The sequence below is a fragment of the Triturus cristatus genome, chromosome 10 (genome assembly GCF_964204655.1).
Source record: "Triturus cristatus chromosome 10, aTriCri1.1, whole genome shotgun sequence".
Classification (NCBI taxonomy): domain Eukaryota; kingdom Metazoa; phylum Chordata; class Amphibia; order Caudata; family Salamandridae; genus Triturus; species Triturus cristatus.
This window is the reverse complement of record NC_140593.1, coordinates 753,518,480-753,530,795: the sequence shown is the minus strand read 5'-3', so window position 1 is coordinate 753,530,795 and position 12,316 is coordinate 753,518,480. Positions and strand designations below refer to the sequence as shown.

The window sequence follows — 12,316 nt, the reverse complement described above, 5'->3', positions numbered from 1 at the left end:
TTGTCTATGCCCGCTTTGTTTTGGCTTGTCCCGCGCTGCGGCCCCGCGCGCCCCGCCCGCTGATTCCCTACCCATTGCATGGCGCTCCCGATCCCTGTGAGGAATGCCGGGCCTAAAGGTAGTGACCCTTAATGTTCAGGGTCTGAATAACCCGGTGAAGCGCAGAGCGATCCTGTCGTTGCTGGAGGGGACGCAGGCGGACATTTGCCTTTTGCAGGAGACACACTTATTGCCCCGAGACTGCCATAGGATGCGCTCAGCTAAGTTCCCCACCCAGTTCTTTTCCTCGGCAGCGAACAAGACAGCGGGGGTGGCCATTCTCCTAGCGAGCTCCTTTCGGGGGGAGGTGTTGCATAAGTGTGCTGAACAGAAGGGGAGGCTCCTTGCGTATCGCATGCGCCTGGGAGGCATAGCATTTACAGTTGGCTCCGTTTATAGCCCAAACGAGCATCAGGAGCGCTTCCTAGATTCCGCGCTGGTGGATGTCACTGCTTCCCCAGACCGACACATTATCTTGGGCGGAGACCTCAACATTGTCTTTGACTCTGGGATGGACAGATCGGCCCAGCGCTTTCCGCAGACGGGGGAGCTGTCCCAGGATGGGAAGGCCCGGATTGCGGAAATGGACTTGCATGATCTCTGGCGCTCCCTGCACCCCACGGATAGGGACTACTCTTTCTTCTCGCACGCACACCGCACCTACTCACGGCTGGACTACCTCCTGGTGAGTGGACCGATGCGTGCCGCTGCCACGGCGGCGGACATCGGGGTCCTGTCCCTGTCTGACCACTCTCCAGTCACCGGCGTTTTCCGGTGGCCGGCGGCCTCCCCCTCTCGGGGGGCGTGGCGCCTCCGGGACACACTTCTACACAAAAAATCGGTGGTACAACGCGTCGGGGAGGTCATACGGGACTATCTCACTCACAACAGCAACACTGACACTTCGCAGGCGACACAGTGGGCGGCACTGAAGGCCGTCTTACGGGGGGAATTCATCTCTATCTCTGCAGCCGAGAATAAGGAGCGGCAACTGAAGAGGGATGAGTTGACAGCTCAAGTCCGGGAGCTTGAGCAGGTCCACCGCCGTACGGGAGCGCCGAGGGTATGGAGGCAGTTGCAGGCAGCGAGGAAGCTCCTCTCTGCTCTGGATCTTGATAGGGCGGAGTACGCCGCCTTACGCTTGAAACATGCCTACTACACTGGGGGGGACAGATGTGGCAAGCTCCTAGCACACCGGCTCCGGGTCGCGCAACAGCGCAGCGTGGTGAAAGAACTGGTGGGTGCGGACGGGGGGGTTGTCTCCGGGGACGCGGAGGTAGCGGAGACTTTCCGCGGCTTCTACGAGGCGCTGTATGCTGAGGAGCCCTCCTCGCCACGGGATGCCGATAGCTATTTGGAGTCGGTGACCCTCCCGGTACTGGACCCGGCTCAGGCTGACCACCTGGAGCGGGACATCCATGTGGAGGAGGTGATTTCGGCTATCGCGCGGCTGAAACATGGCAAGGCCCCGGGCCCGGACGGGTACACGTCGCTATTCTACAAGACTTTTTGCACGACCGTGGCCCCTGTCCTTACGCGGCTGTTTAACTCCTTCTCCGAACCGGGAGCCATCCCTCCGGATCTCCTGAGGGCGACGGTCGCGGTAATCCCGAAGCCTGGGAAGGATCGGGCCCTCTGCGGCTCGTACCGGCCCATCTCGCTCCTAAATGTCGACCTCAAGTTGTACACGGGGATTCTCGCATCCAGGCTGGGTCCACACCTCCCCGATTTGGTGGAGGCGGACCAGGCTGGTTTTGTGCCCGGTAGACAGACGGTTGACAACACCAAGAGAGTGGCGCATGTTCTGGAGAAGGCCTCAAGGATCTCGGGGGAGCGGATGTTGTTGTCCGTTGATGCGGAGAAGGCCTTCGACAGAGTTCACTGGCCGTATCTTGAGCGGGTCCTCACAAAACTGGGAATCGGCGATAAGTTCCGCACCATGGTATTTAATTGCTATAAGCATCCTTCAGCGTCGGTGCGGGTAAACGGGTGTAGCTCTGGTGGCTTCGCCATCGAGCGCGGCACGCGGCAGGGCTGCCCTCTCTCGCCGCTCCTGTTTGCCCTCTACATGGAGCCGTTTGCTCAGAGGATCCGTAATAATCCGGATGCTGTCGGGGTCCGGATGGGCCGGTACGTCCACACCGTCAGTCTCTACGCGGATGATGTCCTGCTGACTTTGGATGACCCTAGGAGGTCGCTACCTGCTTGCCTCCGAGAGTTGGACGCCTTTGCGGGGGTGGCCGGCTTCAAAATGAATATGAGCAAGTCGATGGCGTTAGACGTGTCCCTGGCTGCGGACACCAGGAGGGATCTTCAACGGCTCTTCCCCATGCAGTGGTCCTCGTCCACGGTGCCGTATCTGGGGATTTTGCTGGCGCCTACATTATCGGAGATGGTTACGGCCAATTATGCCTCCCTCAGCAGGAAGATTAAGGACGAGCTTGGCCGATGGAACAAAGGCCTGCTGTCCTGGCTGGGGAGAATCGCGGCGGTCAAAATGACGGTGCTGCCCCAGATACTATATCTTTTCCGAGCCCTTCCGCTCCAGCCCCCGGTGGGCTGGATCCGACAAATGCAGGCTGACATCTCCCGCTTTGTCTGGCAGGGCCGCAGGCCACGCATGAAGAGAGTCCTCTCCACGCTCGCTCCGGAAGCGGGGGGTCTCGGCATTCCGGACCTCCGTAAGTACTTTCAGGCGGCACAGCTTCGCTATCTGGTGGAGTGGAGCAGGTGGGAGTCCGACAAACATTGGCTTTTTCAAGACCAGGCAGTGGCGGGCCGCACCTTACAAGAGGTCCCATTCTTGCGCCGCACGCACCGCCCCCCTAATCTTTACGCCTCCTTTGTTACGCGGGTCCCCCTGCGTGTGTGGGACGCGGTCTGCGAAACCCGGGGCCTCACCACCTTCCCCTCGCCGCTCTCGCCCATTGCGGGCAACCCGGACTTCTCCCCAGGGATGGAGCCGGGGGTTTTCTCCCACTGGGTACGGGCGGGCTGCAGGGCACTCTTCCAGATCTATGGTCCGGAAGGCGTGGTTCCTTTTCAGCAACTCCGCCAGGAGTTCGGCCTGACGGAGCTGGACAGATTGCGCTACATGCAAGTTCGGCATTGGGCCCTCCAGCCTCAGGTGCGTGCCACCGCTGCCCGTCCAATTACACCGTACGAGCGGTGGTTGGCTACTCGGACCTCCGACGCTAAACTGATCACTGATCTGTATAAACACCTACAACCCCCGCCGTTTCACTACTACAACCCGGGGAGGGAGCGCTGGCACAGGGAATTGGGTAGGACACTCAGCCACAAGGAATGGGACCAAATTGCGTATCGGGCTCGGCACTCTGCATACCACACGGGCCTTACGGAGACATTCACTAAGGTGTCCACATACTGGTACTACACCCCGGAGAGACTGTATGAAATGCATAAACACACTGACAAGGGGTGCTGGCGGAGCTGCGGGCAGGAAGGTACCCTTACACACATTCTATGGGATTGCCCAGTGCTGACCGCCTACTGGAAAGAAGTCTTGGACGAGGTGGATGAGCACTTTGGGATAGAGCTGCCGCGTCTCCCGGCGTATGTCCTGCTGGGCCTCCCCAATGCCCTAATGTACCCACTGAAGTCCCGCAGGGGTAGGCAGATTGCAATAGCGCTGGGGTCTGCGGTTCAGAACATTCTAGTCCACTGGCGCACATCCACCGTCCCCTCCATCACCGGTTGGTTGCATAGGCTCTGGCACGTGCTGGGGATGGAGAAGCTGTCGCTTGCGGTTGCGGGGGAGATAGACCAATTTGAAGAGCTATGGCAACCCTTTCTAGCGCTGCTGTCCACTGAATTCCGGGAGCTCACCTGCCCGAGGTACCTTAGGCTTCTCAGGCTGAGGCCGCCGGTGACCCCGGCGGACTAGCTTACATGTGAGATGGGGACCCCCGGGGAGGGGGGGGGAGTGCGGGGCTTCCTGGCTAGGGCTGCCTTGATGCGGGACCATAGGACGGGGGGGAGGGGGGAGGGTTGTTGTTTTGTTACTGGGAGGATGGGGGATGGGGGGGGGGGGATGGTGTTCTGTTGAGGTGTTGATGGGGGGGGATGCTCTTGCTCAGCTTTGGGGTCTCGGATACGCGCGTGGGATTCCACAGCTTGCAATTCTAGCGTTCAGTCACTGTGTTCTTCCCTCTGAGCCACCGCGCCACCTATTGCCAACCCTCTGGAGATACATCCCCTCTTCTTTGACTGTATTCCATGTATCCTGCCTCCTATCCCCCTCCCCCATGGTTTGTTTTGTCTCAATAAAAAGTTTTAAACATAAAAAATGCAAAATGTACTTAAAATAAAATTAATAGCTACTAAAAATTTAACACAAGAATTAAAGAACATAAACAATACAAAAACATACATCACATACATTTAAAGTGTAAATTAAAATACATAACACTAAATAAAAGAACTAGATTTTTGCAAACGATATTAATGAAGTCTATATTTTTTAAACAATATCTCTTAACTTAAATTCGATATTCTTGACCACGATATTCTTGCTGTCGATATTTCTGTGTCACTATATTTCCAACTCGACATTTAAGTCAACATTTCCAAGTTGCTATTCTGCCAATTCAAAGATTATTGTTTGATTGCTAAAATAACAAAATGTTAAAAACCATGTAATTCATGTTTACACAGAGCAAAGTTAAAAAAGAACCCAAGTTAATACAAAAACTGTGCAATAATCTTGCTTTAAAATGGATTAAGGTTAAAAAATCTAAAAGGGAGGCGGGTGAACATGACAATTAATTTGAGAGATGGAAACAATGTACGGGTGGGCCACGCTGGAGAAGCCTGAGGTCGTTTAATGGTTTTATGGCGATGAAGTAGCGCGACCAACCAGCGGAGTATTAGCTGCCCTGTCTTTCCCCAGCAATTTAGCTGCTCTGATAACAAATTTAGTGAACCGGATGTTTAACTTTGTGTTTTCTGAGTTCATAGCAGCTATTATCCACACCTCCCGCAATAAGATCCTTCTATCGTTGAGCAGAGCAGGGCATGTGCAGGCTATATGCTCCATGCTTTTAGAGTGGTAGCCGCACTCCCTGCATTTGCTACTAACGCAGTGGTGCCGCCATTCTGGCAGATGCTTTAAAAAAGGCCAATCACCCAGCCTTCGGGCCATAAACTTTAGCTTCCAGAAGAGTGAAAATGTGCTTGATAAGTAAGATGACTCAGCCCCCGATTTGAGGTCGGAAATAACGGCCCAGGCGTGTTTCCTTCTGGACAGTTTTTCCCTATCGGAGGGAAAAGACCAAAGCCGGACAGTTCGCTTGATTAGGATCTTTAATGCCTGTTGTGATGGGTTTGTACCCCAATATTCCGTGACTTCGAGTGACTGTAGAGAGTGTGCTAGGTGGTGCTGATATTTTTGACTGGATGTGCTGGTCATTATTTAATTCCAAAGTTTGGCCTCCAGACTGCCTTCCCAAAGTTGCGTAGCTTAATGAATGCACCTGCCTCGACGCCATAATGATATAATAGGCCGAATTCTAGCCTAACTTGTGCTGGGGATGAGGACCTTGGCAGGCGTCATGCTCGTTTAAAGATTCTAGTGGTTAATTTATTTAAGAAGGTGCTTGTTGCGCCCATCAGGATCTCATGTACATATGATAGCGAGTTGGTGATCTTAGCCTTCATCACCTTGACCATAGGGATTAGGCTTGGACCAAGTAGCTGTTTTGAAAGTTTTGCCGAGGCGACCTCAAGCGACAGTTCTTTAGCCTTAACAGCGTCTTTTGCTTGGTGAAGGAGCCTCTGGATTCCAGGAGAATTCCTATCTATTTATAGTGTGGCATTGTGTCGATGCTTTAACTGTTGAAAAACCACCCACCTTTCTGCTGCTTCTGTTTGCCAAAATGAATTATTTTTGTTTTTGACAGATTCAGTTCATGGGCGTTGTTTATTGTGTAGGGAAGAAGTTTATCTAGTAGCCTCTTCAGGCCTACCTTTGTGTGGCTAAGTAACACGAGGTCGTCAGCGTATAAAAGGTTGCTGATGCGGGTTCCATCTAGTTTAGGCGGGTGGGAGTTAACCTTGTCAAGTGTAACCCTGGGCGTAGTTTGCGTAGTAGCGCTACGCGTAGCTACGCCAAGTACACTTCGCACTACGCAAGCTACGCATAGCTACACGAGCTGCGTAGTGCGGTAAGGAAAATGCTGTTTGCACTGAATGCACAGTGTCGGATGCTTGTCCGCACTGTGCAATCATTGCAAATGGCATCTTGCACAGTGCAAGTGGTCGTTTTCTGCCGCTCAAGTAGATTTGTACTCGACAGTTTTCTCAATGCGGACTGGTAGTTTCTCATTGCGAGCGGTCGCAAGCATACGCAAGCACTCGCAATGAGAAACCTGACCTCCCCGCGTTGAGAATCTCGCGGGGAGGTTTATTTTCCACGCTCGCGATCGGCACCTTAATGTTGCTGATCGCGAACGAGGAAAAAGTCTCACCGGGATGTCATATTGCCCGCTCGCGGTCACCAACTTAATGTTGAGGACCGCGAGCAAGCAAAAAAAGCCCGCTATTCTACGCGTTTTTGCACTGTGCTACGTGCAATTCGCGTAGCGGGTAGTTGTGCAAACTACGCGAGCATAGCGTAGTCCTACACCCAGGGTTAGTCAATTGTGGAGGATAGGTCAGAAATGAACAGGTTAAAAAGGAGGTGCGCCTACACGGAGCCTTGTTAAACGCCGCTTCCTCTTTTCATCTTTTTAGGTCCCGCTGAGCCCAGTGCATGTGCTGGCTCGGAGAGACATTTTGTATGTGATTTTTTTAAGTGCTGCTGGCTGGCCTAGCGCTTGAGAGCATGTGAGCGTGCACGCACGCAGCCGCAATGTGCTAGGCCAGCCAGCAGCACTAATGAACGCCTTTCTGCGTCATTGCGATCACTTTTGCTTTCACAGCGATCGTGATCGCGATGACTTTTGCGTTTACGGCCGCGCGGCGTTACTTTTACTGCCGCGCGGCCAATGCTTGTCTTTATGGCACCCCATTTCCTTTTGTTTCCTCCTAGCCACTCTTTTATTTCTCTCCACTATTTTCCCTCTACTGCTCCATAAGATTCTCAATGGTTGCCCTCCACTATTTCCACTCATATCCTTTTTCTCCTCAAATGCTCCCTTTATTTTTCCTGCTATCTCCCTCTATTTCTTCTGGTTCCTCTAATTTCTCCCGACTATTTACTGTTATTTCACGCCTCTGTACACTACTCCTTCGCCACCGCCACCCGGGATGCCTTTCTGCCTGTGCATCTCTCTCGATCTAGCTCAATCTCCCTCTGTTTTCCAAGGTACGCACCGCCTCCATCCACTCCTTGTTTTCGAGAGTCCCACCTCTTGCTACGACCGATGTCATCTTAGAACTTTCATCTTGTTCTAGAATAAACGAGTCGTGACTGAATCAAATTGTAAGGTGCGGGTGTTATTTACAATCTGATGTGAAACAGTATTGGTTAAATATGAATGTATCTTTTATTTTCCAAATTAAGAAGAATAAACGTTAAAATACAGGATTCTTGATTCTATGGTAGGAGAAAAATAGTTTACTTGTTTTCTATGATTCCCTTTTCACTTAACTGTCTTTAATACGTCTCAAAAGTTTGCAATAACATTCCAAGATCGCCGCGCCATTTCCATCGGGTTTCTGACTACAACTAGAGGATGTCTCGCCCCTTCCATAGTCCGTCTTTTGGTCTAAGTTTTATACATTCTAATCGATCTCGTGTGCAGTGTGTGTGTGTGAATTGATCAGTCGCTAGGCTGGCAGTTCGGGTTCGAGTCGAGGGTAAACGCCGTCTACCCACTATCAACAGAGGGTAGACGCCGTCTACCCTGCTGCCAAGCTGTCCACTTCCAGTGGAGTGGCATGTTTCTTCCCTACTCTCACTGAGTAAGGTTTCACCCCTCAAGCAGTAACCCAGTTTCCAACATCATATATTTAATTCTTTGTGAAATTCCAAATTCTATTTTTAGTAGCTAATAGGTGCACAAAATGTGCTGATTGTGTGCCTTAAAGCAAGAATGTCACATCTCTGCAATCCTAATACCAACAAAAATGAGTTCAGAAAAAAGAGGGGAGTGAAGGGAAAGAATACAGGGGAACACCACACGAAGCTTGTCAGGTCTAACAATGCTCAAATAGCATTGTGAAGCCAGCGCATTAAAACCTTTGGGCCTGTGATCAAATAGCATTACAACATGTTGGCACAATCAGCAGGGTGAGCCAAAGAGCTCTTAATGTACTGCATTCCAAAGGTGAGCGGTTTATCAAGTCGAGTTTTGTTTATGCTTTCTATCATTTGTCCAACCTTACCTTTGTGATTGTCGCTCTATTTCTTTTCCTTTCTGTACGTCTCCATAAATGGCGCTCTCTTCATATCTGTCAATATTTTTTTATCACTAGTAGGATCCATTGAAGAATAGTTACATACCACCTGTATCATATGCACACATACAGTTGAATACTCACCATGCATGTGATACTTATATGAATCTTAGCTTACATTTATGCTTCCTTTGCTCCAAAAATGCTCTGAGTTTCCTAGCCCCAAAAGCATGGCAAAAGGATCATTATGTATGAGAAAAACAGCTCTCAACTGGGATATAGCAATGCTGGTTTTGCTATTTTTCATCCCCATTTCAGCACCGGGATACCCTTGATTAGACTTTCAACTTACTCCCATCTCGTACTGCTCATTTTAGTGAACAGTGCTTGTGGTAATTCTGTTTGTTTGCTGTCCAGTCATTCAGCACCAGGACATTGGTGGCTCTTGGAATCTGCATTGCAATAAACAGCAAACTTTCATCCATCCAACGGTCAGCTCTTATGAAAGCGAACACAGTCACCTACAATAGAACGTGCCTACTGTCTCTGCCAATGCTTGTTAAAAATGGTGGCCGCTTTAAACTATCAGCGGGCTCATCTGGAACAGGAGAATGGGCCGCTGTATTAGTTTAGAGACTGTGGGCTTCATCGGTGCACGGGCACGCTTCTTTATCGCTGTCGACCTTGCTGTAATGGAGCCAGCTTCGTAGCCAGCATGGAGATGCTTTGTTTTTGACAGCACTTGCTCAGCTTTATCCTGGGAAGTGGTGCATTCGACCCGCATTATTCTCCTTTGCTGGCAGGATGGAAGGATGTAAAAAGGCAAGGTGAAGAGGGCCGGCTCAGTAGATCCTCACCAGCCAGATTATAATCAGCTACTGGTAGGAGAACTGACCTGGAGTGACTCAGTCAAAGGGATCCAGCTAAAAGCAGGAGTCTGCTCGTCCAATTAAGGTCTGTACATTCTTATGTTTTCAATAAGCACAGAGACTTTTGTTGTTTCCCTGATGTCTTAGTGGTCCTTGTGGCTTGTACACTTTCTTTCTCCTTTGAGAAGAGAACAAAGGGAATGTGTCCCAGGTTTGCATTCCTGCTTTTTCTCAACATCCTGGGATTCTGGGAAAATCACTTTACCTAATTGTGTTAAAAAAATTTGTAACGTACTCTGGCATGCGGTGCTCTAGCACCTTTTAGACTAATTTCCTGCTAAAAATATGCTTGTTTGAGACATGAGAGCCGTATCCCAACTTTATCCTAATCCAAGTTTGTGAGTGGAGTTGGATTATGGCTTTTAAGAGAGATGGAGGTATGCCCCAGCTCTCTAATTTTTGCATAAGCGGCCACGTGGCACCCGGACAAAAGCCGCCTTGAAGTTGACGAAGCAGCAGTAAAGTTGGATATGCTGAACTGCTGCTTTCTCCATCAAAACAGTTAGTGCCAGTAGGTTGCTGGTTGTGCCTGAATTGGCCACAAAGCCAGTCTGGTTGAAGGGGAGGCACTGTGTTGATTCTGCCCAGGCTGACAGCTCTTCCAGTAAAATGCTGGCATAGTATTTAGATTCGATGTCAAGGAGAGTTATCATTCTATAATTTTTCGGGTCATTTATTTTACCACTTTTATAGATGGGATGGATGATGGGGCCTTTCCAGGAGTCCGGGATGTTATGGTTGAGCCTGCAATATAAAAACAGGGGTGCGAGGTGGCCTGACCACAAGGCTACATCTGACTTGAACAAGGCCTGGGGTAGTCCGTTGCGGCCAGGAGCTCCGTCTGACCTACCTTTCCTGATTATCCAAGTGATGATATTACTTAACAGTCCTGGTGTCGTCAGCGTCTCTATTGTTGTCTCATTTTGCGCCTCCATTCTCTCAATTAGAGAGTCATCCAGAGCATCTTCGACTAAGATGATGGACCCCGTGTTACCTGTGCAATGGACTTCAATGGGTGCTGATCCAGATGTAGATAATGGATGGGGGCTGGGATGGTCAGACCTGTTTGAATGTTCGCTGAAGTGATTGGATAAAAACGGTGTCCAATCATCGGCACTTGTGTTCGCAATACCGTATCCTCTGCCTCCTAGTGGGCCTCTATTCACGAAAGACCAGAATAACTTTGTGTTGGACTTCTTGCTAGCATGGACTAACTTTAACCAAAACTGGTCTGAAGCTGTTTTTTTGTCTCTGTGTGCAGATGTCTTGAAAGCTTTTTGAGCTATATTTTTTAAAATAATATTTCTTACCTTAAATTCGATATTCTTGACCACGATATTCTTGCTGTCGATATTTCTGTGTCACTATCTTTCCAACTTGACATTTGTTTAAGTCAACATTTCCAAGTTGCTATTCTGTCTGAATACCCTTGGTTCACTAATGGCACTTTCACCAGTGTGAGGAGTAGCGCTGGAATGACTGCATTTTTATATTTAAAAACATATCAATTCTAATAAGTACTTCTCTGTGCAGCAATATAATGTGACATATTAATGTCAAGCTTCCATGTGTTAAAGAAATACACTTTTTGATTTTGAAGAGACTTTATCATATTTTATGTGATGTTTGTTGTATGATTCGCATAGAAAACATGTTCAGGGCTTGGTTCGTACAATAACTTTATGAGCCAAGCCAGATTCTTAGCTCGGCTCTCTCTGTTGATTTGTTGACTCGCAAGGGGCGTAGCAAGAAGGGGGCGTGGCAGCGTGCCCCGAGTTGCACAATTTTTTGGGGTGGCGGCTTGCCCCCTGCTCTTCCCTGCTATCGCGGGAAATCGCCAACCCCCCTCCCCCCCGCTCTCACATGCGGCGCCGGGCAGCAAACTCAGGAACCGCCACGGGCGGCAGAACAGCTAGCTATGCCACTGTGGCTCACCCACCTCTACCCCAACACACACTGCCCAATTACAGTTTGCCAAGAGGGATCAGCTAGGGTTCACACTTTATTGTACCGCCATTTTGAAGCCTCTGCTAGTACAAAAATAGGGGCAATCATCAAAAGCCAGTATTTTCTCCCCTTATCAGTAAATACTTGATATACTAATTATAAAAACAATGCGCTTTAAAATGTGTTCTAGGGGTTCCTTAATGACGCCTGACTGATAATTAAAGTAAGACAGTGAAAAACAGTTCAATGTTTGACATGGAAGAAGCACTTAATAGGTGCCTTCTCCATGGCCTTTTCTGCTATGTCAGGGTGAGCCAAAGGCCTTTTTTGGCTGAGCTTGGCCCACTCGGCCCCCCTGCTAGAGTCGGGCTTGCATAGGGGTATTTTTTGTTTTTTTTCTCCTAGGAAAGAAAAACGTGCATTATACCCTCTGCTCCAAATTGTGTGGGTGGTCTCATGCCCTTACATCTATGGCCCAAGTCTGTTAAACTGTTGGAGTAAGGTTTCGGCCAGTGGGCGAAAATATGGTCCACCCAACTTTAAATAGAGGGGGCGTCGGACAAACCATCTGTTTGGCAGACAGGGTTCTCTGTCATGTCTGTAGCAAAGTACATTGTCTGTAAAAACTCTAAATCATGGTCCTAGTATGCACTTTCACCAGTGACTCACTTAACAGCTGTCTTATAATTGTCCTTTAGAAAGGGTAATACTCATCCTCATGTTTAAAAAAAAAGGTTAATGCAATTTCCATAAAGAGCACATACAGTATTTATGCACTCGCAAACTGCGACGTAATAATGTGTCTCCAACACATTTAGAGATTCCCAATGGGATCACAAATGACCTACCTCATCAATATTCATGAGGTAGGTCACAATCACAATTTAAGATGCATTAGGAATGGCCTTACGTCACAGGGATGGTGGTCTGCTGGGGTCAGCAGACGACCATGTCTGTGATAACTTTTTAAATAAAGCAATTTTGGGGGGATGCAGCCCATTTTCCTTACAGGAAATGGGATGCATTCAAAAAAAGAAAAA

The 12,316-nt window shown here is 49.4% G+C and overlaps 1 protein-coding gene across 2 annotated transcripts in view; it reads left to right on the top strand.

Moving 5' to 3' along the window:
• The window catches only part of LOC146789954 (ankyrin repeat and SOCS box protein 10-like), a 504,959-nt gene that overhangs the window by 237,756 nt on the left and 254,887 nt on the right, over nt 1-12,316 (top strand). The gene's annotated exons all lie outside the window — the stretch shown is intronic.